This window comes from Natator depressus, chromosome 3, assembly GCF_965152275.1.
Source record: "Natator depressus isolate rNatDep1 chromosome 3, rNatDep2.hap1, whole genome shotgun sequence".
NCBI classification, from domain to species: domain Eukaryota; kingdom Metazoa; phylum Chordata; order Testudines; family Cheloniidae; genus Natator; species Natator depressus.
The window spans coordinates 35,072,361-35,098,049 of NC_134236.1; the positions used below are offsets into that span (position 1 = coordinate 35,072,361).

Here is a 25,689-nt window from a genome sequence, read left to right on the forward strand (position 1 = left end):
GTTCGTGAAGACAGATGCAAAGAAAGCATTGAGTACATTAGCTTTTTCCACATCCTCTGTCACTAGGTTGCCTCCCTCATTCAGTAAGGGGCCCACACTTTCCTTGACTTTCTTCTTGTTGCCAACATACCTGAAGAAACCCTTCTTGTTACTCTTAGTAAGGGGTTTAGTTTATTCCTGCTAATGTGCAGCTAGCAACTGTTGAATATCATCTGAGATGATATTCAGAGCAAATTTTATATCTAAATTTGTATTAATTTAATTTTAAAACAGTATATATACACTGCAGGATCTCAGAGTACAATGATTACACTCAAGAAAAATTAAGGTTAATTACAATAAGATGAGGATCATCATCTAGTCAAAAGATTAAGAGAGAATTTATAGCACTGATATTTAGAGCAGGTTTGGGAAAGGTAACTATTGTTTGTGCTTCAGAGGGGAAATGGCAGCAGAAAGAGTGAGATCATCTCTAACCAAGGTTTCAGTCCAATAGAATGAATACCTGCCATAAACTTTGCATGACCATGCAGGGGAGAGACCAGCTTTTCAGTATCATATCTGCTAGCACTGCTGTATTTCTATGTTCCGAAACAAGGCTCTTGCAAAACAGCAAAAGCTATTGATAATTTGACAAAAGTGCCTTGGTCTCTGCACAGCAGGAGGGGGAAAAATATCTAGGCTGTTATAATTGGTATGAAATGTTCCTACTATAGATTCCCTTTTGCCCCATTTTTTTTAAAAGGTGAAGAGGGAAATCACTTTTAATATTTCTTTTAATTCATATACCCAAATGGTGGCCAGTTTTCAGATTTTAATCTTCACTTTAACAAAGAGCAGTTGGGCAGCTATTGACTACGAAACACAGCAGTCAACTACCTTGTAAATTAGAAGCTGCGGTAGTAAAAATGGATTTGTATATCACCGGGAGTAGAGAGAGTGTCTGCCTTGTAAATTTAATTAAACAGCAGGTGCAAAATCAGGTCATATGGCTTTGATGTGCCCCATGTGAGGATGACAACTAGACAATGACTCTAATATGAAGAAATTTGCATACATTTGCATTGGATTGGATGGAACACTGTAGCTCTCACCTATTTTTTGTGTTTCATCTCTGGGAAGTTGAAGATTTGAACGAACGGTGCCTATTTAGTTACTGCAACTAAATACAAGCAATGCTTTCATTTGCTGTAGTAGGGAACATATGGGTTATGAGTCCTTTATTACAATTTTAAAGAGAATGCTTACTAGATAATCAAACATTTGAAAATGCAGCAGAGATGGTTGTAATGATGGAGGAAGCAAAATGGGAGGGAGCCGGGGGAGACCCATCTCTGAGTTTTAATCTTTCCTGGATGAGCGTTTGTTCACTAGAGCATTAATGCAAATCTGGATTTTTGGTCTCTGTCCAGGGGGTGTCACAAACAATTCTCTTTGCTTTAGTAGTTAATATTGTAAACAATGAAATTATGTAGGTCGGAAGTCTTTGCAGATCTGGCAATTAGTGTCTCATATAAATTGTGTTAAAAATGCATTTTATTGCCCTACTGGACAAAGTTAATATAAATGGCTAGACATTAGCTATCATAATCACTTTGAAAATGGTTTAATGGCAAGTACTTTTATGCACCTCAAGATTTCTTCCTTAGGTGTTTAAAAAATCATAAACAATTGCTGTCATTTGCTATATATATTTCTTTGCAAAACTCTGAATTCCATCACTGACTAGTTTACAGCTTTTACAATGGCAAGCTGCACAGGGTCAGGGGCTTTTCAAACATGATTCAATGGGCATAAAGCAACCCTACCCACAGAGAGAAAGGGAATTACGCAAAGGCTGAATCTTGTCCATTAAGTATTTCAAACCCGGCATGGATCAGCAGTGACCAAAAACTACCCATTTGATGGCTGTTCAGGGAACTTATGAACATGAATGTGAAAATGAAATGAGATGTGTCTAAAGTAAAGGCTACAGCGACCCTTAAAGAAATACTGATCCGCATAAGAAGACAAGCAAGGTGGAGAAATTTGCACTGCTGCTCATGCTCTTCTTTGTTCTCTCTATATAAGAGAAGACTTCAGACTCCAACACTGTTAATCTAGCAGCTTCTTAGGTAACAGCATTATTATCGTTAGCAAAACAGTAAGTGCAGGAAGACTCCAATTGCAGTGTATTTTGCTGACAATGGACACAGAGTCAGATCCTCAGCTGATGGAAATTGGCATAGCCCCACAGAAGTCAATGCAGCTACGTCAATTTTGTCCTAGCTGAGGATCTGGCCCCCAATACTCTGAGTAATTCAGATCAGATATTTTTAACTAAAACTATTTCTCAAACCCAACATATCACACACATCACTGAATACATAAGGCTACACTAGTACTGTCTCTTCTAACTGCAGTTTCCCTTCACAGCCATCCCCAAGTTGCTGAGAATGGACTTTAGCTGACAGTCACTTACAACTTGTATCTCACTCATATCAGTGGTTTTCTGAATGCAGGTTTAGTAGATGTAATTTTCCTCAGTATAATATACCATTACAGCTTGATTTTATTCTGCAAACATAAGTGTTCTTGGGAGCCACATGTGATAGTTTCTTGTACACCAAGAAGAATTCTCCAAGTGTCCAGAAATGTCATGTGTGATTAGAGTGCAGAGAGTGGGCAGACCAAAGGGGGTGATGGGCATTTGTCCCCACTATTGGCCCTAAAGGGATTCTAAAGCAAAGGCAATGCAACCAGAGGATCCCTTTAAAGTAATACAGCTGTGGGAAAGCTCCACTTTTAAGTGGATATCATGCGACAGTGACAATGGTTTGTCATTTCTGATTACCCAGGAGACCTAAATGTCAGCTTCTTAGAGAGCTTGCTAGCTTATGGAAAGACAACATCATAGGGCCTTGATGTTTTTAAATTGATGGATTTGGTTCCTTTTTTAGATGCTATTCACAGAGCAACATCATTTTTCCATGTTGATTAAAGAATATCCCACCTTCCAGAAATGATGCCTCAGCCCTTCATAATTAGGAAACCTGCTGTTCAGTCTGTGTTGTGCCCACCTCTGTGCCTAATCCACAAAAGAAATAAGTATGCTATAGATAACCACTAGAAGACTTACCGCTTTAGCTGAAACTGTAGAGGCTCATTCTCTTACTGCCGGATCTCCCAGGCTCAGCTCATGGAGACAACCAAGACAATAGTCACATATACAGTTTCCAGCTCTATATAAACACAAAGCAATGATCTGAAACTTCGCTTAAGAAAAAAATAATTATGTTATTTCTTTCTGCTTCCTCTCCTCCCCTTCCCCTCCATTTTTTTTTTTGGAAGTGCACAATATATTTAAAAAGCATGAAACAAAACTCATTCATTTTATCATTTTTCAATTTCATTTTTTTAAATAACATGAAAAAGTAACCCATGGAAGCAAACATCAGAGGTAACCACAAACATGATTAATTATGAGATCAATAAGCAATTTAGCAGTTCTGAGGCAACATTCAAATGACCTTCCAGAAGAAAGCGCCAGCAGCGTATATTAAAGTACCTGTAAAAATCTTTTTCAAATAGTTAACATGCTAAGTGAATTCAAGCAGGTTGGGTAATGTTCATTTAGCTGTGTTAAATGCATTGTAAGATTACTCCGAAAGACCACAGAGAAACTGAATAGTTAGGAGAACAAAAGCACCAAAAAGACACATATATATTGTAAAAGGGATAGTAATAAAAAAAAAAGACCGGAAGATCAAACAGAGTCAAAAGTTAGCTACATTTCACCAAACATTGCGCTTTCCTGCTATGGGCCAGATTGTGCCAGGGTCTTGTGCAAGTGCACAAGGAGGGGAGGGTGCAAGGAGCCCTTTTCAAGTCCGGCCAGTTATATATCTGCCCAATTGACAGCATCCTGCTAAAAAATGTGCAAAGATTAAAAATAGCAGGTGCGGCCACTCCATCCCTAGCCAGCCATAGAAAGGAGTGTCCATTGTACTCTCATAAGAGGTGATGCCACAGGCAGGCTGTTCTCTTGTGAGTTAAGTAGCTTAAGGTGGAATTGTTGCTGAACAAATGCCTCCTAGAGGTACCCCTGGAGCAGTGTGGATGCAAACAACCCCCAATGTTGACTTGTGCCAATGTCTAGCAAGGTTTTTATAAATCACCCATGACCATAGAATGTGAGTTCCCCCCAATAGTCCGCCCTTACCATGGGGGGGACAGGAAACAGTGGCAAAGAGCATGCTATACTGGTTCTATGCCAGCCAGTAGCTCCACTATGCAAGAGGAATCCTCAGCTCTCATTGTTGAGGCAGCTTTCCAGCCTCTCTTGCTACCAGAGCAGTGGAAAAATACCCAAGCAGGGATTGAGAATCTGGCCCACTTTTACCATTTGCGTAAATAACTACACAATGTGTGAGGTAGTGGAGAATCAGGCCCTGTACTCTGAGAGACTTCTACTAGTACATGTGCTAATGGGATGCTAGGAGTAATAAGCACAATAAAATACACCATACACCTGACATTGCTGATCTTAAATTATATGCAAATTAACCTAGTATTTACTATTGAATCAAATAATTTGAATATACAGTGCACGAGATTTGCAGTTACCTTACATTTCCAGAAATGTAAGATCAGCAAGCAAGAGGGATGGTGATGGCCCATAAAATTTGCCAATTGCCTTAGATAACTAAGAACCAGGTTCAAATATGCTTACTCACACTGAATAGGACCTTATATTACAAGCAGTCCCATAAAAATTAATGAGGGTATTCCAAAAGTAAAGTACTACTCAATGTAAACAAAGATGTAATAATATAGCCCTAAATGAGTATTTTCATTGTGCCATACATAGCCATCAATTTTTAAGAAAAAACACTGACTGACTTCAATGGGAAGTTCTGATCAAAATCCAATGTTACAATGTGGAACAGTATTTTCAGCATTCAGAATATTTCTTAGAGTTTATGTGAGGGAAAAACAAGGGAGTACTGTGGGTATTGAGATGACCGTTCATAATTACCTTTGGAAAACCTAGCGAGGTTTTAAAGGCCATCTATGTATATTAAGCAAGGTGGAAGCAGTAAGCCCAATTTTTCATAATTTACCCTGATTCTCCATAATGTATGTGCTTTTCTTCTCTAAGATTACTCAGAAGTGAATGCTTCCCTTACTATTCCTACCTCAACCAGAGGAAACACCAGATGAGGGCAACTTACTGTTATTCATTTGGGTTGCATTATAAGAACATATAGCAAGAGACAGTCCCTGTCCCAAAGAGCTTACAATCTAAATAGACAAAATAAACAGAGGTGGGAGTAAGGAAGTATCATCCCCATTTTACCAAGAGAGAACAGAGACACAGAGATTAAGTGACTTGGCTCAAGGTCATATAGGAAATCTATGGCAGAACTGGGAATTGAAACCATGCCTCTTGATTCCAAGTCTACTGCCTTAACCACAAAATCATCCTTCCTCTCCAGCCTCCCACACAGCCTGTGTATCTTAAAAAATAATAAATGGGATGTAACTAGGAAAATATACCAATACAGGATTCATCATCATCTCATAGTCTATTGAGGACCATTGCACCAGCCAGAGTGACCACAGTAGATGACATCATACCAGGAATTGTAGAGTGATGTTACCGGATCTGGCTCAATTTAGTAAAACACAAGTTTGTTAGATTCTGAACTTTGTCTCATCTCAGAGACATTTTTTTGTCAATGGGCAAGACCTAGTCATTGGAGGATGTCCATTGTTTGAAATCCAAGTCCAGCATTGGTTATTGAGGTGCCTAATCAGGGGCCCAGGACAGACAAACCGTAGGCAACAAATAACGTCAGAAGCCAAGCAGTGTTGTCATTTGGGGAACCTGAAGCACAAGGGATCTATCATGGTTTCACACTCAATTCAATCACAGCCAGTCATAGCATTGAAATCCCCATGTGCTGGCAATGTGTCATGCAGCTGAGATGACCAGATTTTTTGCTGCTAGCTGATGGAAGAAATGTGTCCTTTTCCACAGGTGACATGTCTTCTTTTGGCATATAGGCCACAAAGACAGATAAGTAGGCATGGTGGTGTTGAACCTGAACATAAAGTAAGTGTGAGGACATGGGGTTCCATGTAGTTAAGGTCTGTGCTACAGGTTGTCTAGTAAGTGCCACACCTGAGTACAGTCTAGACCAGTGGTTCTCAAAGCTGGTCCGCCGCTAGTTCAGGGAAAGCCCCTGGTGGACTGGACCGGTTTGTTTACCTGCCACGTCCGCAGGTTTGGCCGATCACAGCTCCCACTGGCCGTGGTTTGCCGCTCCAGGCCAATGAGGGCTACGGGAAGGGTGGCCAGCACGTCCCTTGGCCTACGCTGCTTCCCGCAGTCCCCATTGGCCTGAAGCAGTGAACCGCGGCCAGTGGGAACAGCGATCAGCCGAACCTGCAGACGCGGCAGGTAAACAAACCGGTCCGGCCTGCCAGGGGCTTTCCCTGAACAAGCGGCGGACCGGCTTTGAGAACCACTGGTCTAGACCCCTGGAATGGAGGAGGGTTGCTCCTTTAATAGTGATTTCATCACTTTGTGTCAGGCAGGCCCCTGTGATGCTGGCAATTACAATCTTGTAGCCAGTGAGTTCTCTGACAAGGACTGTCTTGTACCCAGTAACATTCGGTGTCAACATGTTCCATGTGGTGACACAGAACACACCTCTGAGGTCTGAGTTGGACTTCAAAAGAGTTGTGGCCTTCCCAGAGCAGGGCTTGGGTCATGCCCGTCACATGCATGCAGAACACATCCCTCCTCCTGGAGTCAGTAATAACAGGGGCTTTAGCCCTGATGCTTTATTGCAGTCTGTCCCATCATTTCTCTCTGCCTCCTTGGGACTGGGGAGATGTAGAGGGCTTTTTGGGCTGCAGCGGGGAATCTCCATTCCCAAGAACTCTTCCACCATATTCCATTGGTTCCTGAATGTGTTGCAAAGATCTAACTCCTTTTCTACCTTGTATATCCATGCATTGACAGTCATAGCTCATCCACCTTCACCACCAATGGAGTCCATTGTTGGTCACTGTAAACTCTGGTTTAGTAGCTTGTGGCCAGTAAGCAGACTATTGATGGTCTATTATTCCAATGGTGATAGCTGTTCTTTTCAAACACCCAATCATCCTTTTTACCAGCTGCAAGCGGTGTTACACTGCACTGCTAGAATATGGCACCGAGGGTTAGTGCTTTTTTCCATTTCATTTGGAGCAAACGTGTGTAAATACTTTATTAAAATAAAAAACACATGAAGTGAAAGCTGTTCCCTACTGATTGATTTTTCAAAAGCTCCCTAGACTGATTCAGCTACAGATGTTTGCAAAATGATTGGATGTAAAGTGGGCTTAATTCATAAAAGCAATAAAATGTTGCTTATTGACTGAACAGATGAACTAGCTAAGGGGACATAATTCGGAGTGTTCTTATTGGAAATGCTTTGAAGAAACGTAATGATGGTGCAGAGAAAGAGCTTTATTAGACACGGTGAATATATTTTCTGCAGAACATTCTGGAAGATTTGAAATACTAAATTTTTTTTCCTGAATTGTGGGCTGTATAATTGTACAGTGGAGTAAACTAGTTGTGACTTCTCAAACTACTTAACTTAATTCACAGTTATTACAATCTTGTAATAAACAGATTTAAAGCAATTTTCAAGGACAAAAAAGAAAAATAAAACATTACAAGGCTGACAAGCCTATGAAAGGAAGGAAATTCAGTCATTTAAAATTCTGCCCTACTTTGCCTACATGAAGAGTTTCCAGGGAATACAGATACTGTGCATTTGAGACCGTCAGTCCTATAGGCACAATGAGGTAAAGCCTAGATAACCTGGAATGGGAGGATTAGAGTGAGGAAACATTGGCACTCATTTCTAAGATTCCCTTAGTGAAGCTTTCTGCAAATCACACCATCTAGTATAAAAGGACTTGTGAGATGGATGCAGAGGGAAGGCCTTTTAATCCTACATATCCTTGTTTTCTGCAAAGATGGCACATACAGGAAATCTGTACATTGGCAGACTACAGTTATGCTCACACAGCAATCATTACAAGGTCATTCAACACTGCTAGAAAACAATGCCTGGGCCAGTGCATTACAGAAAGACTTATTACTGGGCCTCATTATCAAAATGCTCCTTCAAAGTCTCCCTGATTCGAATAGCCCCGCATTGTGCCCCTCTAACAGCCTGGTATCTGGCTGCTCAAAAGCGGCCGCCAGCAAATCCACCTCTATGTTCCACCCCTGTGGAAATTTTTCCCCTTAGCTTCACAAATGTTAGGCAAAGCACAGCAGGCTGCTATGACCATGGGAACAGTTTCCTCACTGAGGTTTAACCTTCCAAAAAGGCAGTGCCAGTGACCCTTTAATCTGCCAAAGGCACATTCAACAGTCATTCTGCACCTGCTAAGCCTGTTGTTGAAGCGCTCCTTGTGGCAGTCAAGGTTTCTGGTGTAAAGCTTCATAAGCCATGGGAGTAAGAGGTAGGCTGGTCTCCAAGGATCATCAGCATCACATGTTGATGTTGGTGAAATGACCACGGTGATCCACCAGCTCTTGCAACACCATAGAGAAGTAGCCCTTTCTGTTGACGTACTCCATCACAAGATGACCTGGGGACCAAATGGGGATATACATGCCATCTATCACCCTGCCACAGTTAGGGAATCCCATTGCTGCAAAGCCATCCACTATTTCTCCCACATTTCCCAGAGTCACAGTCCTTCAGAGCAGGAGGCGATTAATGGCCCTGCACACTTGCATCACTGCAACCCCCACGGTGGAAGTTCCCAACTCCAAACTTATTAGTGACTGATCATTAGCAGTCTGGAGTTGCAAGCTTTCACACAGCGATTGCCACTCACTTCTGCACCATGAGGGCAGCTCTCATTTTGGTGTCCTTGCACCACAGGGCAGGGACGAGCTCCGCACACAGTTCCAGGAAGGTGGCTTTGTGCATCCAAAAGTTCTGCAGCCACTGCTCATCATCCCAAACCTGCATCGTGGTGGAATCCCATCACTCAGTGCTTGTTTCTTGAGCCTAATAGCGACAGTCCACTGTGTGCAGCTGCTCCATGAAAGCCAACAGCAATCTTGAATTGTTTCTTTCCATGGCACACACAGCAGGGCAGACACCATGGAGTCATTATCAGATCTGCAGCTCATGAAATACTGCAGAATCAGCCACATTGTGGTCATAATGTACATGATGAGACTGGAGAGAAGTGCAGGATCCATGCTTTCAGACAGAGATGGTGGGTGCAATTTACAGGGGCTGCTGAAAAGTGGCATGAAATGTAATAAGAAGCCCATGGAATGTTGGGCGGAAGAAAACTGCATCATGGGATGCTGGGACTGCCCCTATGAGGCACTGTGATCCATTCTCAGATGGGCAACCAGTGGCAAGTTGCACAGTGGGGTAGCTACCCATGGTGCACTGCTCTCTCTATCAATGCAAGAGCACAAACTGTGGACATACTCCACTGTCATAAGTAGCATTGTGTGGACATGCAAAAGCTATTTAATTACAGAGGTAGGTGATCGTCGATGTAATTTAAGTCGACTTAACTTAATGTAGACATTGCCTTAGATACCTCTAACATGGATAAGAAGTAGAAGAACAATTGGAGAGATCAGAAGGCAGTATCCCACAGAAGGGAAGTATTATTGCGGAGACTACATACTTTCCCTGTTTCACTATAGAGTTTCTGCCTATAACCTTCCCCAGACCCTTTCTGCTACAGTATTAAAGAAACAACACACATATCTTCAAACCACAACATATGTCATCATTTCCCACCCAGCTGTAGCAATAATGCTTACTTACCTACTTCACGGGAGTATTGTGAAGAACAGCTAAAGTCTATACAGTGTTTTGAACATGTAAAGCAATACATAAATGCTAAGCATTAATATTACAGTTTGTAACTATTTCTTCAGATTTCAGAGTAACAGCCGTGTTAGTCTGTATTCGCAAAAAGAAAAGGAGGACTTGTGGCACCTTAGAGACTAACCAATTTATTTGAGCATGAGCTTTCGTGAGCTTTTGTAGTCAAAGCTAACACTTACATGTAACAATTTTAGGCCTAACCTTTTAAACGTAGCTCTTCTAATTTTGCAAGTGTAGTTTGAGTGCTCAAGTATTTACAGCTGCAATAAGTTGCAAACAAAAGAGCAAATTTCCTAAAAATGCAGGCTCTTCGTTTTCAAAGCTCTTACACATATTAACAACTTAATTTTTACAACACGCTTGTGAGGTAAATAAAGTATTTTTAGCTCCTTATTACAGATGGGGTAACTAAGACAGAGAGGGTAAGTGACTTACCTGAGGTCACTTTATGAGACGGTGCCATGATTAGAATCCAATTCCCTGTTCTCTGCTAGTATCACTTGTTGGCTTGAATGTATGCTTTCACTAAGGGCAGGTCTATACTACTGCTTAAGTTGATCTAACTTACATCACTCAGGGCTGCGAAAAAGACACTCTCCTGAGCGACTGACTGAGCCGACCACGCACATACCATGAATAAAAAAATAGCAAGGAGTCAAAGTGAGAAGTTAAAGAAAGGTCCACACAAACTACTTGGAAAATACCAATGAATAATAAATACATTTGTAGAAATCTGAATCTGTGGACAATTTGTTAACTGGAAAAAACACAAGAGTAAAATTTGCAGTGAATAATATTCATAATGAACAATTCATGACACTCTACTCCTGACCAACCAAGTGGTGGTATTGAGTCTGTTGATCTCCCTCATTTCCCAAGCCAATCAGAAAGCTTTTTCATCAGTGTCATTAGGAACCAATATACAACATTTAATGTTAAAACAGATAATACAACATATATCATCTACTCAGCCACTATCTGAAACTGTCATCCATAGCTGCTCAATGAAAAGCAAATATTACATTTTGGTGGAAAGTATTCACTACTACCCAAAGTATGCAGTGCAGAATAGATTGTTTCACTCAAGCCATTAACTACGCAGCCAGTAACAGATGTTTGCACACTAGGCAAATTATTACTTGTGTGTGTGTATGCTGTGCATCTTGACACTTCAATCTTTAAATTCTTCACTTAGAAGGAAACATCACCTGGAGTAGGAAAAGATCCAGGGACAGACAACCAAAAAAGAAAGGGGTGTGTGGGAAGAAAACTGCTGAAGAAAGAAATGTCTCATGTTCTTGACAACTGCTTTTTCTTTTTATTGAAATACAGAAGGATTATCTCTGTTCCCGCTTGAGTTCAGAAGTGTATGGGGTCTGCTGCTTTTGCTCCTCAAAAAGTGTGAGTCAGTCCATAAAACTCAGAGTTTCCATATGGGAAACCATATGGGAAGCTTGGAGGGCGATGTCCAAAACTGGGGGAAGAAGGGGCACTCAACTCAAGTAGCAGGTTGTGCAGTGGTATATCTCTTATAACACAGCAGCATGTATATCACAAGTCTTTATCAAATGTGCCAGAAGACTTTTTCAGTCAGGATTACACCATCAAAGCTTCACAGTATCACTCAGTAGTGTTGATTTTGAAAAAAATTCTGAAAATAAAACATCTGCCAGAGCAGTACATTTATTACAGCAAAAAGCAGCCTAGCGTTGCATGAAAATTTGGCCATAAAGTCAAAGTCTATTGCAAATCACTCAGGAGACCATTTCTGGAATAAGACTATCTCAGAGTTACTATGGCAAAATGTATGCTGCTAGTTCTGCTAGAACAGTAATGAAGTTCATGGCTACAATAAACCCAGAGAATCATTTTCCTTCTAGGATTTCACCAAAGCTTCTCTATACTTACAATGCATAAGCCTCCATTATGTCCCCTGATTAGGGCCATATATTGCCTTCTGTCTTCAATACAAACTAAAGAGGGCATGAGGGTGGATATGGTCCTAGACTTACAGTTAATATGGGACTCACTGATTTCCATGATAGACTTGAGATCCATGTGTGGGCAGGAAAGGAGCAAACAAAGAATACAAAAGAAATCCTAATCATATTACATAATACAGTCATATTATTTTCACTTACACAGATGTAAGGATCCGATCCTGCAAAGGGATCCACATAGGAATAGAAATCCAGTTGTGGGGATCCCTGTAAAGGATTCAGGCTCTAAGACAGAAGTAACTTCACTGTGATCAGTGGAGTTATACCAGTATAAAACTGATGGGAGAGAAGAATTAAGACAACTTTTTAAAAGTCTGTAAACATTTCTAAAATTGGTTTCTAGCATCTGTGGCATGTGCCACAAACATGATTGGGTGCTATATTATGTATACAACAGTAGTGCCCAAAATGTGTGAGGTGCTGTACAGACATGTCGGATATACAGTCTCTGATTCAAAGAGCTTAGAAACACACACGTACTTAGCTGTAGGCATGTGAACAGTCCCAATGGACAGGTCTGCAGTGCAGAGTTAGCCTGGGCTAACGTACCACAGGTGGAGCATCCCCACTGCAATGCCTTAGCCATTCCAGATCCATGTAACTGCATCCACAGTGGGTGGGATGGATTTCTGTCAGGATGGTTCATAGTCATTCATTAAACTGGGTTGCTCGTGAATTCATTCTCAGGGTTCTCTCTCTGTCTCTCTTGCCTACTGTGGAGCTGCTGTCTGTGGCAGTGACAGGAAAACAATACTTTTATGTAAATAACTCCCAAATGGACTTATTCATTACTAATGCAGACATTCTGAAGGTGAAAGCAAAGAGCGTTTGGCTGCAAGAACTTGTAATAAGAATGTTATTAAGGAATTAAGTCTGCAAATCGCAAAGTGATTCACAGCACACCTGACTAACTTCTCTGCCTTGCCATTTCTTTCCTGTCCACTAAACATAAAGGTGTCATTCTAGATACATTTCCACAAATTATGGGTCTTACTGATATCACATCACAGCTTTACCAGAAGGCTGCTGCCAGCTTCTGCCCAGCTGCCAGCATGATGGGAGGAGGGTTTCTTGGCCAGCATCTCTGTTTAAATGCTGTGGAATGCGTCAGAAATGGAGCAGGCAACTGTGGGATTAAATGGCTGAGCCAGATGATTTCCAATGCAGAAAGAAGGAGTTAGACAAGAAAGTACATCCCAGGTGGAATTGTGGGCTAGAACTGGAGAACTAACAGCACCCAGGCTTGATGAGACTGCATTCCCACAACAAAGTAGGTGGGTCGCCAGCCCAGGATAACATAAAATCCAGGCTCAGGCCTATACATTGAACCAGGGCCGGCTCCAGGCACCAGCATTCCAAGCAGGTGCCTGTTGCGGCAATTTTAAAGGGGCGGCAGTCCATGAGTTGTTAGGGCGGCATGGGTTTTTTCGCCACGGCGGCAATTCGGCAGCAGCTTGTATCTTCACAGTCCCATGGCACCAGTTCGGCGGCAGCCCCCTTCTTTGGCCGCCCGCTGTGGCAATTCTGCGGCAGCCCCCTTCTTCAGGCATTCAATTCGGCATGCTGCTTGGGGCGGCAAAAAGTGTAGAGCCAGCCCTGCATTGAACCATGCCTGGGTTCAAAGCACCTCAGGTTCAGGCTAGAGGGTTTTTTGTGTAGACAGAAGGGAGATCAGGGGCAACACCAATGTTAACTCTGCAGTGAAGACACATCTATTGAGAGGAATTAGACTACATGTCCCTAAAGTAAAGTACATGCGTAAAAACTGGCAGCATCAGGGCCCAAAATAGTATAACACACATGAAAGTAGAGGAAAAGGGATACAACGTGTCAAATGACGAAGATGATCCCTTCTTTTTTATAATATACAAGTAGGCTTGGCAGAATTCATTTTTAATAATGTCAATGGATAATATCAATGTTTATTTTAAAGCATATTTTTAGCTTTTTATCTATTTAAATTTTCACAGCTGTGCAAAATGATGGGTTTTGAGCTTTTTTTTATTTTCGCCAATTTAAATTTTGACAGTTGCAGAAAATTATGGGAGGGATGAGACAATAATCATTTAATGTCAGCAGACACAGATTCAAAAGTTAAAGCTTTAGAACTTTTAAAACACAAATTGCCAGCATTACATGTCAAAGTATACAAAGGAAATTTCTTTAAATCAAACTGTCATAAATTCTTGAGCATCATTTATCTTACTTTGTCTATTAGAAATTTTGATTATCATTGATGGAAATATTTTTTGCCAATTTGTTTGTGTGCAATGAAATCAATATTTACCAGTAATAATCTAATCATTCCAAGCCTATATAAAAGTAATCCCCAGCCTCTCTCCTAACTAGTCATGATTATCTCTTTATGTATTCTGTTAAATGCCACTTTTAAAAAAATTTGTTTCAATCCTTATTTATTGTCTGCCTTTATTTTTTAATTTTAACTATTATCAGGTGTTTTATTTTTCACCCTTGTTTAACCCTTGCCTTCTCTCTAGTTGTTAATTTTACACTTGCTTATGCATATTTTTAATCTATGTATTTTACAAATAATGAATCCACAAGCTATTCACATCTTTTTAGTAATTCTGTTTTTTTAAATATTGGCTCCTAGTCTATTTTCTATCACCTGTATTCTAAAGATTTTAAGCTTTGCCTATCATTGATATTTGTCCCCACAGCATAACACCTTCATTTAGCCTACATTCCCAATTCGAAGATGTTGCCTACTCATCAGATTATGATAATCCATTACATTTCCACTCCATTCCCTTCCAACAGGTGTTACCTCTCCTCCTCATACACAACTACCAAAGACCAGTTAATCCAATTAAGATGCGGTTCTATGGCTACAAAACAGTGAGTCAGATTCTCAGTGATGCTAGTTGTAAGGTGCTCTAAGCCAATGGTTCTCAACCAGGGGTACACATACCCCTGGGGTTACACAGAAGTCTTCCACAGGATAAATCAACTCATGTAGATATTTGCCTAGTTTTACCACAGGCTACATAAATAGCACTAGCGAAATCAGTACAAACTAAAATTTCATACAGACAATGACTTGTTTATACTGCTCTATATATTATACACTGAAATGTAATTACAATATTTATATTCTCATTGATTTATTTTATAATTATATGGTAGAAATGAGAAAGTAAGCAATTTTTCAGTAATAGTGTGCTGTGACACTATTGTATTTTTATGCCTGATTTTGTAAGCAAGTACTTTTAAAGTGAGGTGAAACTTGGGGGTACGCAAGACAAATCAGACTCCTGGAAGGGGTACAGTAGTCTGGAAAGGCTGAGAGCCACTGCTCTAAGCCACCATTCCACTCCCCTGATCCTGAGCTGCCCAGGGTGCCAAGACAATTCCTGGCAACAGTTACAGAAGTCTAAGGGCTGCATTTACGTACGCTTGCTGCAGGAACCAGTGTGCCAGGACATAAGGTGCAGCACTGTGTGCTCTATTCTGTCTCCGCACATCCCCAACACACCTATTCTTCTGTCAGGAGAATCTTCAGATGATGCAGTAAAAAGCAGGTAAAGTTGGAGCCAAAAATCTGGCCCAGTGTGTTTAGCCACATCACTGTGCAGGGGCAGGGCATGAAGATGTGTTCCTCAGGGAACCTATCTAGGTGTAGCACCTGCTCCATGAGGCTGCAGGAGGCATTAAGGGTACTTCTTTTAAACCAAAGGACTTACTGTAGTTTTACACCAGTGGGAGAAGAGAACTCGATCCAATATGAACACTCACAATGTGGATGCTATTAGACAGATATATCCAGCAATAAGTTTATCCTTCATAAAAGGCCAGATAAAGAATCAGAAACAAAGCAGGTGACCGTAAGAAATGCTGCCCCTGGGAAATTGTAAGTTGTATGTCAGTCAGTGAACAAATGGCAGGGAAATAACAGTATTTTACACTTCTATAGAACCTTTCATCTGAGAATGGCAACGTATTTTAAACACATTATTAAACCTCACATCACTACGCTAACTAGGTATTATTATTAGAGCTGGGATGGTGTTCCCCCTTTTGCCCAGTGGTTAGAGCATTCACCCAGGATGTGGGATACCCAGGTTCAAATATCCGCTCTGCCTGATACTGAGTGGGAATTTGAACTTGAATCTCCCATCCTGTAAGTAGCTGCCCTAGCCACCCAGATGGTATTCTCCGCTGGGTCTCTCTCAGTCTCTCCTGTTGAAGCTCCTTCTGATTTGTATAGCTACTTAGATATTCATTGAGCAAGAGTGTAAGACTGATTCTACACCTAGCAGTTAGGGCACTCACACACAGGCAGGGGGACACCTGGGTTCCAGAACCTACGCCAATTAAGATTGATACTAAGTCAAACAGCTTCAAAAGGAGCCATTGAGACCCACCTCAGTATAACTCCTCTCTAGCCCAGGGGTTAGCACAATCATCGTCAGAGAGAGAGACCCACGTTCAAATCCTTTCTCTACAGCAGGTAGAGTGCAGATTTGAAGCCAGGTGCCCCACATCCTGGATGAGTGCTCTAACCACTAAGCTATTGAGTAAATGGCAGCAGCAGCTGCCAACACATCCAGTTTTATGAATGGCTTGTCCAAATTTCCTTTGCTTTTAATTTAAAAAAAAAACAGTTCAATATGCCCAGAATTGAAATGAAGTGTTTGGTTTCGAGTCAAATGAAACATTTCCTTCAATCTGAAAGAAAATATTTTTTAAATTTTTGTTTCACCAAGAAAACCAAAAGATTTTCATTTTGGGCCGATTCAAAATGAAAACTCAATCATTTTCACAGCTGTAATTATTATCCGCTTTTGTAGCTGGAGAAACTGAGGCTTAGACATGACAAGTTACTTAACCAAGGTCACACAGTGAATTAATGGCAGAGTGGTGACTATCACCCAGGATTCATCATTCCCAATCCCATACTTTAACCTTGATAGCTTGTTGGATCCAGACTTCAGAATTTCTGCACATGCAACACCTGATCCAAAGTCTATTAAATTCACTCAGGGTATGTCTACAGTGGCCTGGGGCAGCTGACTCAAGCTCATGGTGGTCAGGCTAAGAGGCTGTTTAACTACGGTGTACATAATCGGGCGTGTGCTGGAGCCTGGGTTCCAGTACCCTGTCAGGTGGAAGGGTCTCAAGAGGTAGCCTGAGCTGGAACATGTACACCACAGTTAAACACTCCCTTAATCCAAACCGTGTGAGGCCAAGTCAGCTGGCATGGGTCAGCCACGAGTGTCTAATTGCAGGGTAGACATATCCTTGGAATCCATTGATATCAGTGGGCTCTGGCTCAGGCTTGTGGATACATAGGGGAGATCAATAAGGTCAACCTCTGTGTGCAAAGCCGACGGGTGAATTTTGACCTAAATATTGTAGCGCTTGAACTAGTGTTGCTGCAAAAATTACAGTACAGCTTAGTCAGGAACCATTCCACCAGAGTTAAGTATGAAATACCCTGGGCTATTAAATACTCTGAATTTGCATAGTGGATAAACACCCTGCAATTTAGTAAAAGTGTTTCTGGAACTGAGATGCCCTGGGAATATTCACAGCATTCAACTGCCCTTCATTTTGTAACTCTTCTTGAGCATTCATTGATGTAGCTGGTCTGGTGACATACTGGGCTAAGATATAAAATATGCAGGAATACTGTCTGCCGCAAGACCTGCCAGAAGTTGGTTGCTATACCATCTGGGCTGCTTTTATTTATCCAGCTGTATTTCTCTGGTTTTACATTTTTAATTAGTACATTCTAAGGAAGGGGCAACTTTTGCTTAACCTCTTCAGTGCTGTATAATGTACGTGAGGCAAACTAAACCTCATTCCCAGTACTCCCCAGTCCAGATAACAACATCTTGAACCACTGACATTCCTAGAATGTACTGCATTCTACCGTCACAGTCTGCAGTCTTTTATTTAGTTATTTTGGTTGAGGGAAGGGAGGAAAAGGCTCTCTCTTGAAAACAAGACTCAATCACCGTATCTCTCCACCACAGGATTCCTCCATAGCTTCCTTTATTCCTTCCATCACAGGTCTCATCCTTTCCCTTACCTGCTTCCCACCCAAAACCCATATACAATCTTTATGTCCATATTTTCATATGTCTGGATTCACAGATAAGCCCATACATTTTATATGCATCCATAATGTATGCCAGAAAACCTGTTTATGCCTGCAAAAGAGCTATTCACAGAGATTTGGTAATTCCACACTAATTACCCCCTTATACATGCAATTATGCATTTGTGCATGCAAATGACTGCTCTGTACATCAATTACTGCAAACAAAAGCACGGTTGCTGCAAATGCTTAGGCATGTGCTTAACTTGAAGCTAATGAGATTAACCATATGCTTAAAATTAAGCATATGACAGTTTGCAGATTTGAGTATTTAGGTTTAAATCCTATAAAAAGTTTGCATAGTTTAACTTGTATAGCACCGTGAAGTCCCAGTGAAGTCAGCTGAACCTGTGGGGATACTTTTACCTGACCAGGGCTTGATAAATGCAGGTTGTTGTGGAGAGGAAGTTGGTTGATTTTTGCTTTTTTGCACCCTCGTGTAGTTCTCAAAACTTCTCTCTCAAGAGATAAGGGAGTGTTTTGCCTTTTTCTCAAGCTATTTTTAAAAGACTCAGATTGGGTTAAAGACAAGCTTGGGGCAGTTGGCAGTTTGGAAATGCACTTAACATTTTTGGCACTCTGAGTTTTAAAAATGCATTCATTTTATTTTAGCCAAATATTTGTACCCCATGTCAATATTTTCTATTATTTTTCCATCACAAATATTAGTACAAATGTCTTTCCAAACGTTAGCAGGAGAAAGACTCCCACGTGCAGCTACACATTTGCACTGTGTATGACCCCTTTCACATGCCAATCACGCCAATATCAACACTTGTACCCGGCTGAACCTTCCCATTTAGGCCAGAAAGAGTTTTGGTTAGTCAAGAGACCCTCGTAACACAGAGAGCTTATAGCAATATCAGCCATAAAATTAAAATAGAAAAAATAACCTAAAAAAATGAAACTGTCAGGTTAGAAAAAACAAACAAACAAACAAAATCCAGATGCCCTAGCCTGTTACTATGTGGTACTAAACACCTAAAATTATCTTAATAGATGGGTTTTTTTCAATTACTGTCCATTATCTATAATGTTTGCTTACTTTTCTGCATTTCATTGATCTTGCATGATAAGAATAGATACCTCTTTCAAGATACCAAGGTGATAGGAGCCTTCTAAATAGCTAAGATCCTTAAGAGCTGAGCACTGACAAATCTCACCAACTTCTGGCATCTAGACCCTGATCCAGCAAAGCACTCAAACATACACTTAATTTTAAGCATTCAGGTTGTACCTAATTAAGAACATGCTGAATTGGGGCTCTAGTTAGTTTCACTTTAGTCTCTGGTCAATTTCTACGCACTTATTTTTTTGGTTTTCATGCAATGCACAGTGCTGCAATGTTTGTACTTCAAATATTGCCTAGGACAATTAAATCACAATTAAAAACAGCTTCCATTGACATTGGTAGAGCATTGCTGTTAGAGCTGGTTGACAATAAATATTTTTATGGGAAAAGTTATTTGCATCTAAATGTTCTTTTCTTTCTTTCTTTTCTTTTCTTTTTTTTTTTTTTTTTTACCAAGTTTGAACGTTCTCCCCTCTCCCAGGAAAAAGATGAAGTGAAAGGAAGTGTTCTCTCCCTACTACCACCAAAACAAAAAGAAAAATACATTTTGAAATGAAACATTTTGAAAAATGTTTTAAATTTGCTGAAATAATAAACTATTTTTACATTATTTGCAAATACACCCTTACATTTTTTTCAGCCAGCTCTAACTGATATATTTATTAAATATATATAATAAAGTTTTATAAAACATTATTCATTTCTAACAAAACTTCAATGGGTGCTGTAGAGAGCAAGACACCACCATTCTTGTTTGGCTTCACTCACCCTCACAAACAGAAGCCTGGGAGTGGACTTTATTTAAAATACGAAGTGTATTTTGTGAGCAATGGACAAATGTCAATGCTAACATTCTTAGCTATCTTTGATACTGTTGACCATCAAGTACTACTGAGATAATTTTGTTGTAACTTGAAGTAACTCCACTTGAAATCAATGGACTCAAATATTTACTCACATGAGTAAGGATTGAAGGAAGGATCCCAGATTCATAGACAAAACTCATATCTTCCAACAGGAGGAACAGCTCTTTGCTGCTGCAACTACTGGATTATTGTGTTATATTAGATCTTCTGAAGTATTTTGCATGTGAAATTAAGAGGGCTTTGCAAAGAAAAACTTCACCAGCTTATGCAGCAACAGAAGAATCATAACTTATAAAGATTTAACACTATGGCAATATACCTTTTAAAACATCTGAAAAAGTGTAATTTGTGTAGTTGGTACTGGACTGAGGTTTTGCAAAATTAATCTAATTTATGCAGGAAAACATTTTACTTTTAACTAGCTAAAATTGCTCTACAAAATGCACAAACAGCATCAATGCAGTGCAATAATACTTCTTTAAATGTAATACAAACCATTCATTTGTACAACTATCTCTTTAGCTCAAGAAATTAAGCACAAAATTACATTGCTAGAGTTCAGAAGCTTCACAACAAATGCAGCATCAACATTACAGCAATAACAGTAATTTCTATTTTATATTTCACAAACAACGATTTCTGAATGTTCTGCATTCTGTTTTATTAAAGACACATCCATAAGTTAATGTATTTTCCCAGTTAAGAATGTCTATAATCTCAAGTCAACTGTGTTATTTTTACCATGATTTCTATACATTCATAGGTGAAGATTACCTGAAGTTAGCATGATAGCACATTAGATTTCATCCAGCTCAGAAGTGGGAGACCTGCTCAGATTGAGTAGACCAAAAGAAAGTTTCTCAGATAAGGTGTAATCCTGTAAGATGTAAGATCTTCAATTCCACTGGAAGCCAGTAAAGTTGAAGGCACTAAGGACCTCTCCAGAGGCACTCAGAACCTTGTAAGAGATGGCCCTTTGTGACCTGTTCAGGTCCTATTTGTCAGAAACAGGCTTCCTTGCATGACTCAGACAAAAGAAAAAAGGGCTCTGTAAATTTTAAACATGCAGTGTAGTAAAGTGCATAAGACTAAGCAGAACTGGCATATTGTTTAATATGTATTCCCCGTGGACTATATATTAACAGTTCTATATTTTTGCGAACAGGGGAGTTTGCAAGAGAGAGTCATAATAAAATTGCTATGGTTAGGAAGGGCTGCATTGCCAGTGCTAACACTGCTCCTATCTCCTTCACCTGCACCTGTATCCAGACAGAGAACCTAACAATGGATGCCTTACCCAGATCCTGGTGTGGATTTGCAGAGACTGTGGCCTGCACTTCCCATCTCAGAAAGCCAGGCTGGGGGGACCATCCAGTGTGAGAGGTGTCTGCTGATTGACTCCCTCAGGAAGCAGGTGGGAGAGCTACAGGAGGAAGTGGCTAGGCTGAGAGGCATCCGTGCCCACGAGGAATTCCTTGAGAGTATTCATATGAAGACATCCAAGGCTGAGGAAGCTATCCAGCTACAGAGGATGGCTGTCACACCACCAAGGGAGGAGGATATGGCTATGTCGCAGGGAGGACACTGGACGCTGGTTACTTCTGCAGAAGACAGTGCTCCACCCTTACTCCCAATCCACCCACCATAGTGATGAAAAACCATTATGCTGCCCTGGCAAATAAGTAATGAGGAATCTCCCCCAAAGGTGGAGGAGGAGAAGCCATGTACCCCCAAGGCTGGGAGAATCGCAGCCACCACTCCCAGGAGGAAACGTAGGGTAGTAGTAGTTGGTGACTCTCTTTTGAGGATGACAGAGGCACCCATCTGTTGGCCTAACATGGCATCCTGGGAGGTATGTTGCCTGCCAGGAGCCCATATCCAAGACATTATGGAGGGATTATCTAGGATCATCTGGCCCTCTGACTACTACCCCATGCTACTCATCCATGTGGGCACTAATGATATTGCGAGGTATGATCCGCAGCAGAACAGAAGTGACTACAGGGCTCTGGGAATAAGGGTGAAGGAGTTGGTGGCACAGGTGGTGTTCTCTTCAATCCTTCCAGTCAATGGTAGGGGCCCAGGCAGAGAGAGGTGCATCCTGGAGATGAATGCTTGGCTGCAAGGTGGGACAATATGCATGACTGGAATATTGGTATAGAAGGGTACAGCTTGCTCAGGAAGGACAGGCGGGGGGGGGGGAAGGGAGGAGGTGTTGCCTTGTATATTAAAAATGTATATACTTGGACTGAGGTTGAGATGGAAATAGGAGACAGACTTGTTGAAAGTCTCTGGGTAAGGATAAAAGGGATAAAAAACAAGGGTGATGTCATGGTAGGGGTCTACTACAGACCACCTGATCAGGAAGAAGAGGTGGATGAAGCTTTTTTTCAAAGAACTAAGAAAATCATAAAAAGCAGAGAACTTGGTGGTGATGGGGGACTTCAACTACCCAGACATCTACTGGGAAAATAATACAGCGGGGCATAGATGCTGACTCTGTGAGTGCTCTGGGGCTCAAGCAACCTCTGAAAAAATAGGAGGTGCTCAGAACACACGAGCTACCAGTAGGTGGCAGGAGCACGTACATAGCACATCATGAAACCAGAAGGTGGAAAGCACCTACTGGCAAAAACAAAAGTCAATGCCTATGCAACAGGACACAGATTATCCAACATATTCTTGGAATATATTGGACACCATTTTTTATTTGAGAAGGTGGAGAAAGCTACTAAAGGAGAAGCTGCTCTAGATTTGATTTTGACAAATCAGGAGGAACTGGTTGAGATTTTGAAAATGGAAGGCAGCTACGGTGATAGTGATCATGAAATGGTAGAGTTCTGATTCTAAGGAATGGTAGGAGGGAAAACTGCACAATAAAGATAACAGACTTCAAGAAGGCAGACTATAGCAAAATCAGGGAGTTGGTAGGTAAGATCCCTTGGGAACAAGTCTAAGAGGAAAAACAGTTTAAGAAAGTTGGCAGTTTTTCAAAGAGACATTATTAAGGGCACAAGTGCAAACTATTCCACTGCATAAGTAAGATAGGAAGTATGACAGAGGCTACTCTGAATTTAAAAGGAGATCTTCAGTGATCTGAAACTCAAAAAAGAGTCCTGCAAAAAGTGGAAATTAGGTCAAATTACAAAGGATGCCTATAAACAAATAACACAAGTATATAGGGACAAAATTAGAAAAAGCCAAAAGGCTAAAAACGAGATTTAACTAGCTAGAAACATAAAGAGTAACAAGAAAACATTCTACAAAAAGAATGGTAGGCCTGTTATCAAGGAGGGGGGGGGAACAATAACAAAAAATGTGGAAATGACAGAAGCATTAAATGACTTTTTTGTTTCAGTTTTAACCAAAAAGGTTATTAGTGATTGGACATCCAACATAGAATCATATAAGATTATGGTTGGAAGAGACCTCAAGAGGTCATCTAGTCCAACCCCCTGCTCAGAGAAGGACTAACACCAACTAAATTATCCCAGCCAGGGCTTTATCAAGCCAGGCCATAAAAACCTTCAAGGATGGAGATTCCACCACGACCCTAGGTAACCCATTCCAGTGCTTCACCACCCTCCTAGTGAAATAGTGTTTCCTAATATCCAACCTAGACCTCCCCCACTGTAACCTAGACCTCCCCGAATAAAACCATTGCTTCTTGTTCTGTCTTCTGCCACCACTGAGAACAGCCTAGCTCCATCCTCTTTAGAACCCCCCTTCAGGTAGTTGAAGGCTGCTATCAAATTCTCCCCTCACTCTTCTCTTCTGCAGCCTAAAAACAAACCCAGTTCCCTCAGCCTTTCCTCGTAACTCATGTGCCCCAGACCCCTAATCATTTTCACTGCCCTCCACTAGACTCTCTCCAATTTGTCCACATCCTTTCTGTAGTGGGGGGCCCAAAACTGGACACAATACTCCAGATGTGGCCTCACCAGTGCTCAATAGAGGGGAATAATAACTTCCCTCGATCTGCTGGCAATGCTCCTACTAATGCAGCCCAATATGCCATTAGCCTTCTTGGCAACAAGGGCACACTGCTGACTCATATCCAGCTTCTCATCCGCTGTAATCCCCAAGTCTTTTTCTGCAGAACTCCTGCTTAGCCAGTCAGTCCCCAGCCTGTAGCAGTGCATGGGATTCTTCCATCCTAAGTGCGGGACATAGTGAATGTCAGTGAAAATGAGGTAGGATCAGAGGCTAAAATAGGGAAAGAACAAGTTAAAAATTACTTAGACAAGTTAGATGTCTTCACGTCACCAAGGCCTGATTAAATGCATCCTAAAATACTCAAAGAGGAGGAGATATTTGAGCTATTAATGATTATCTTCAAAAAGTTATGGAAGACCGGAGGGATTCCAGAGGACTGGGAAAGGGCAAATATAGTGTCAGTGTATAAAAAGTGGAATAAGGACAACCCGGGGAATTACAGACCAGTCATCTTAACTTCAGTACCAGGAAAGATAATGGAGTAAATAATTAAGCAGTTAATTTGCAAAGACCTAGAAGATAACATGGTGATAAGTAACAGTCAGCATGGATTTGTCAAGAACAAATTGTGTCAAACCACCAAATAGCTCTCTTTGACTGGGTAATAAGCCTTGTGGATAGGGAGGAAGTGATAGATGTGATATATCTCGACTTTAGTAAGACTTTTGATACTGTCTCGCATGACCTTCTCATAAACAAACTAGGGAAATACAACCTAGATGGAACTATTATAAGGTGGGTGTGTAACAGGTTGTAAAATTGTTCCCAAAGAGTAGTTACCAGTTGTTCACAGTCAAGCTGGAAGGACATATCAAGTGGGGTCCCACGGGGATCAGTTCTGAATCCGGTTCTGTTCAATATCTTCATCAATGATTTAGATAATGGCATAGGAAGTACACTTCTAAAGTTTGTGGGGGCTACCAAGCTGGAAGGGGTTGCAAGTGTTTTGGAGGATAGGATTAAAATTCAGAATGATCTGGACAAACTGGATAAATGGTCTGAAGTAAAGAGGATGAAATTCAATAAGGAAAAATACAAAGTACTCCACTTAGGAAGGAACACTCAGTTGCATATATAAAATATGAGAAATGACTGCCTAGGAAGGAGTATTACAAAAACGGGATGCGGGGTCACAGTGGATCACAAGCTAATTATGAGTCAACAGTTGCAAAAAAAAGCAAACATCATTCTGGGATGGATTAGCAGGAATGCTGTAAGCAAGACACAAGAAGCAATTCTTCTGCTCCATTCTGCACTGATTAGGCCTCAAATAGAGTACTGTGTCCAGTTCTGGATACCACATTTCAGGAAAGATGTGGACAAATTGGAGAAAGTCCAGAGAAGACCAATACAAATGATTAAAGGTCTAGAAAACATGACCTATGAGTGAGGGGGACATAAGAACAGCCATACTGTGTCAGACCAAACGTCCATCTAGCATAGTATCTTGGTTTCTGACAGTGGCCAATGCTAGGTGCTTCAGAGGGAATGAACAGAACAGGTAATCATCAAGTGATCAAGGCACTGTTCCCCATTCCCAGCTTTTGGCAAACAGAGGCTAGGGACGCCATCCCTGTCCATACTGGCTAATAGCCATTGATGGACCTATCCTCCATGAATTTATCTAGCTCTTATTTGAACTTTGCTATTGTCTTGGCCTTCACAACATCCTCTGGTAAGGCATCCCACAAGTTAACTGGGTGTTGTGTGA

The 25,689-nt window shown here is 41.0% G+C and overlaps 1 long non-coding RNA gene across 1 annotated transcript in view; it reads right to left on the reverse strand.

The window, feature by feature from the left end:
• LOC141983813 (uncharacterized) overlaps positions 1 to 25,689 on the reverse strand; it is a 59,468-nt gene that overhangs the window by 14,848 nt on the left and 18,931 nt on the right. The window contains exon 2 of the long non-coding RNA XR_012638522.1: positions 3,119 to 3,221. This is a non-coding gene — a long non-coding RNA (uncharacterized LOC141983813). The remainder of the gene's footprint in view (positions 1 to 3,118; positions 3,222 to 25,689) is intronic.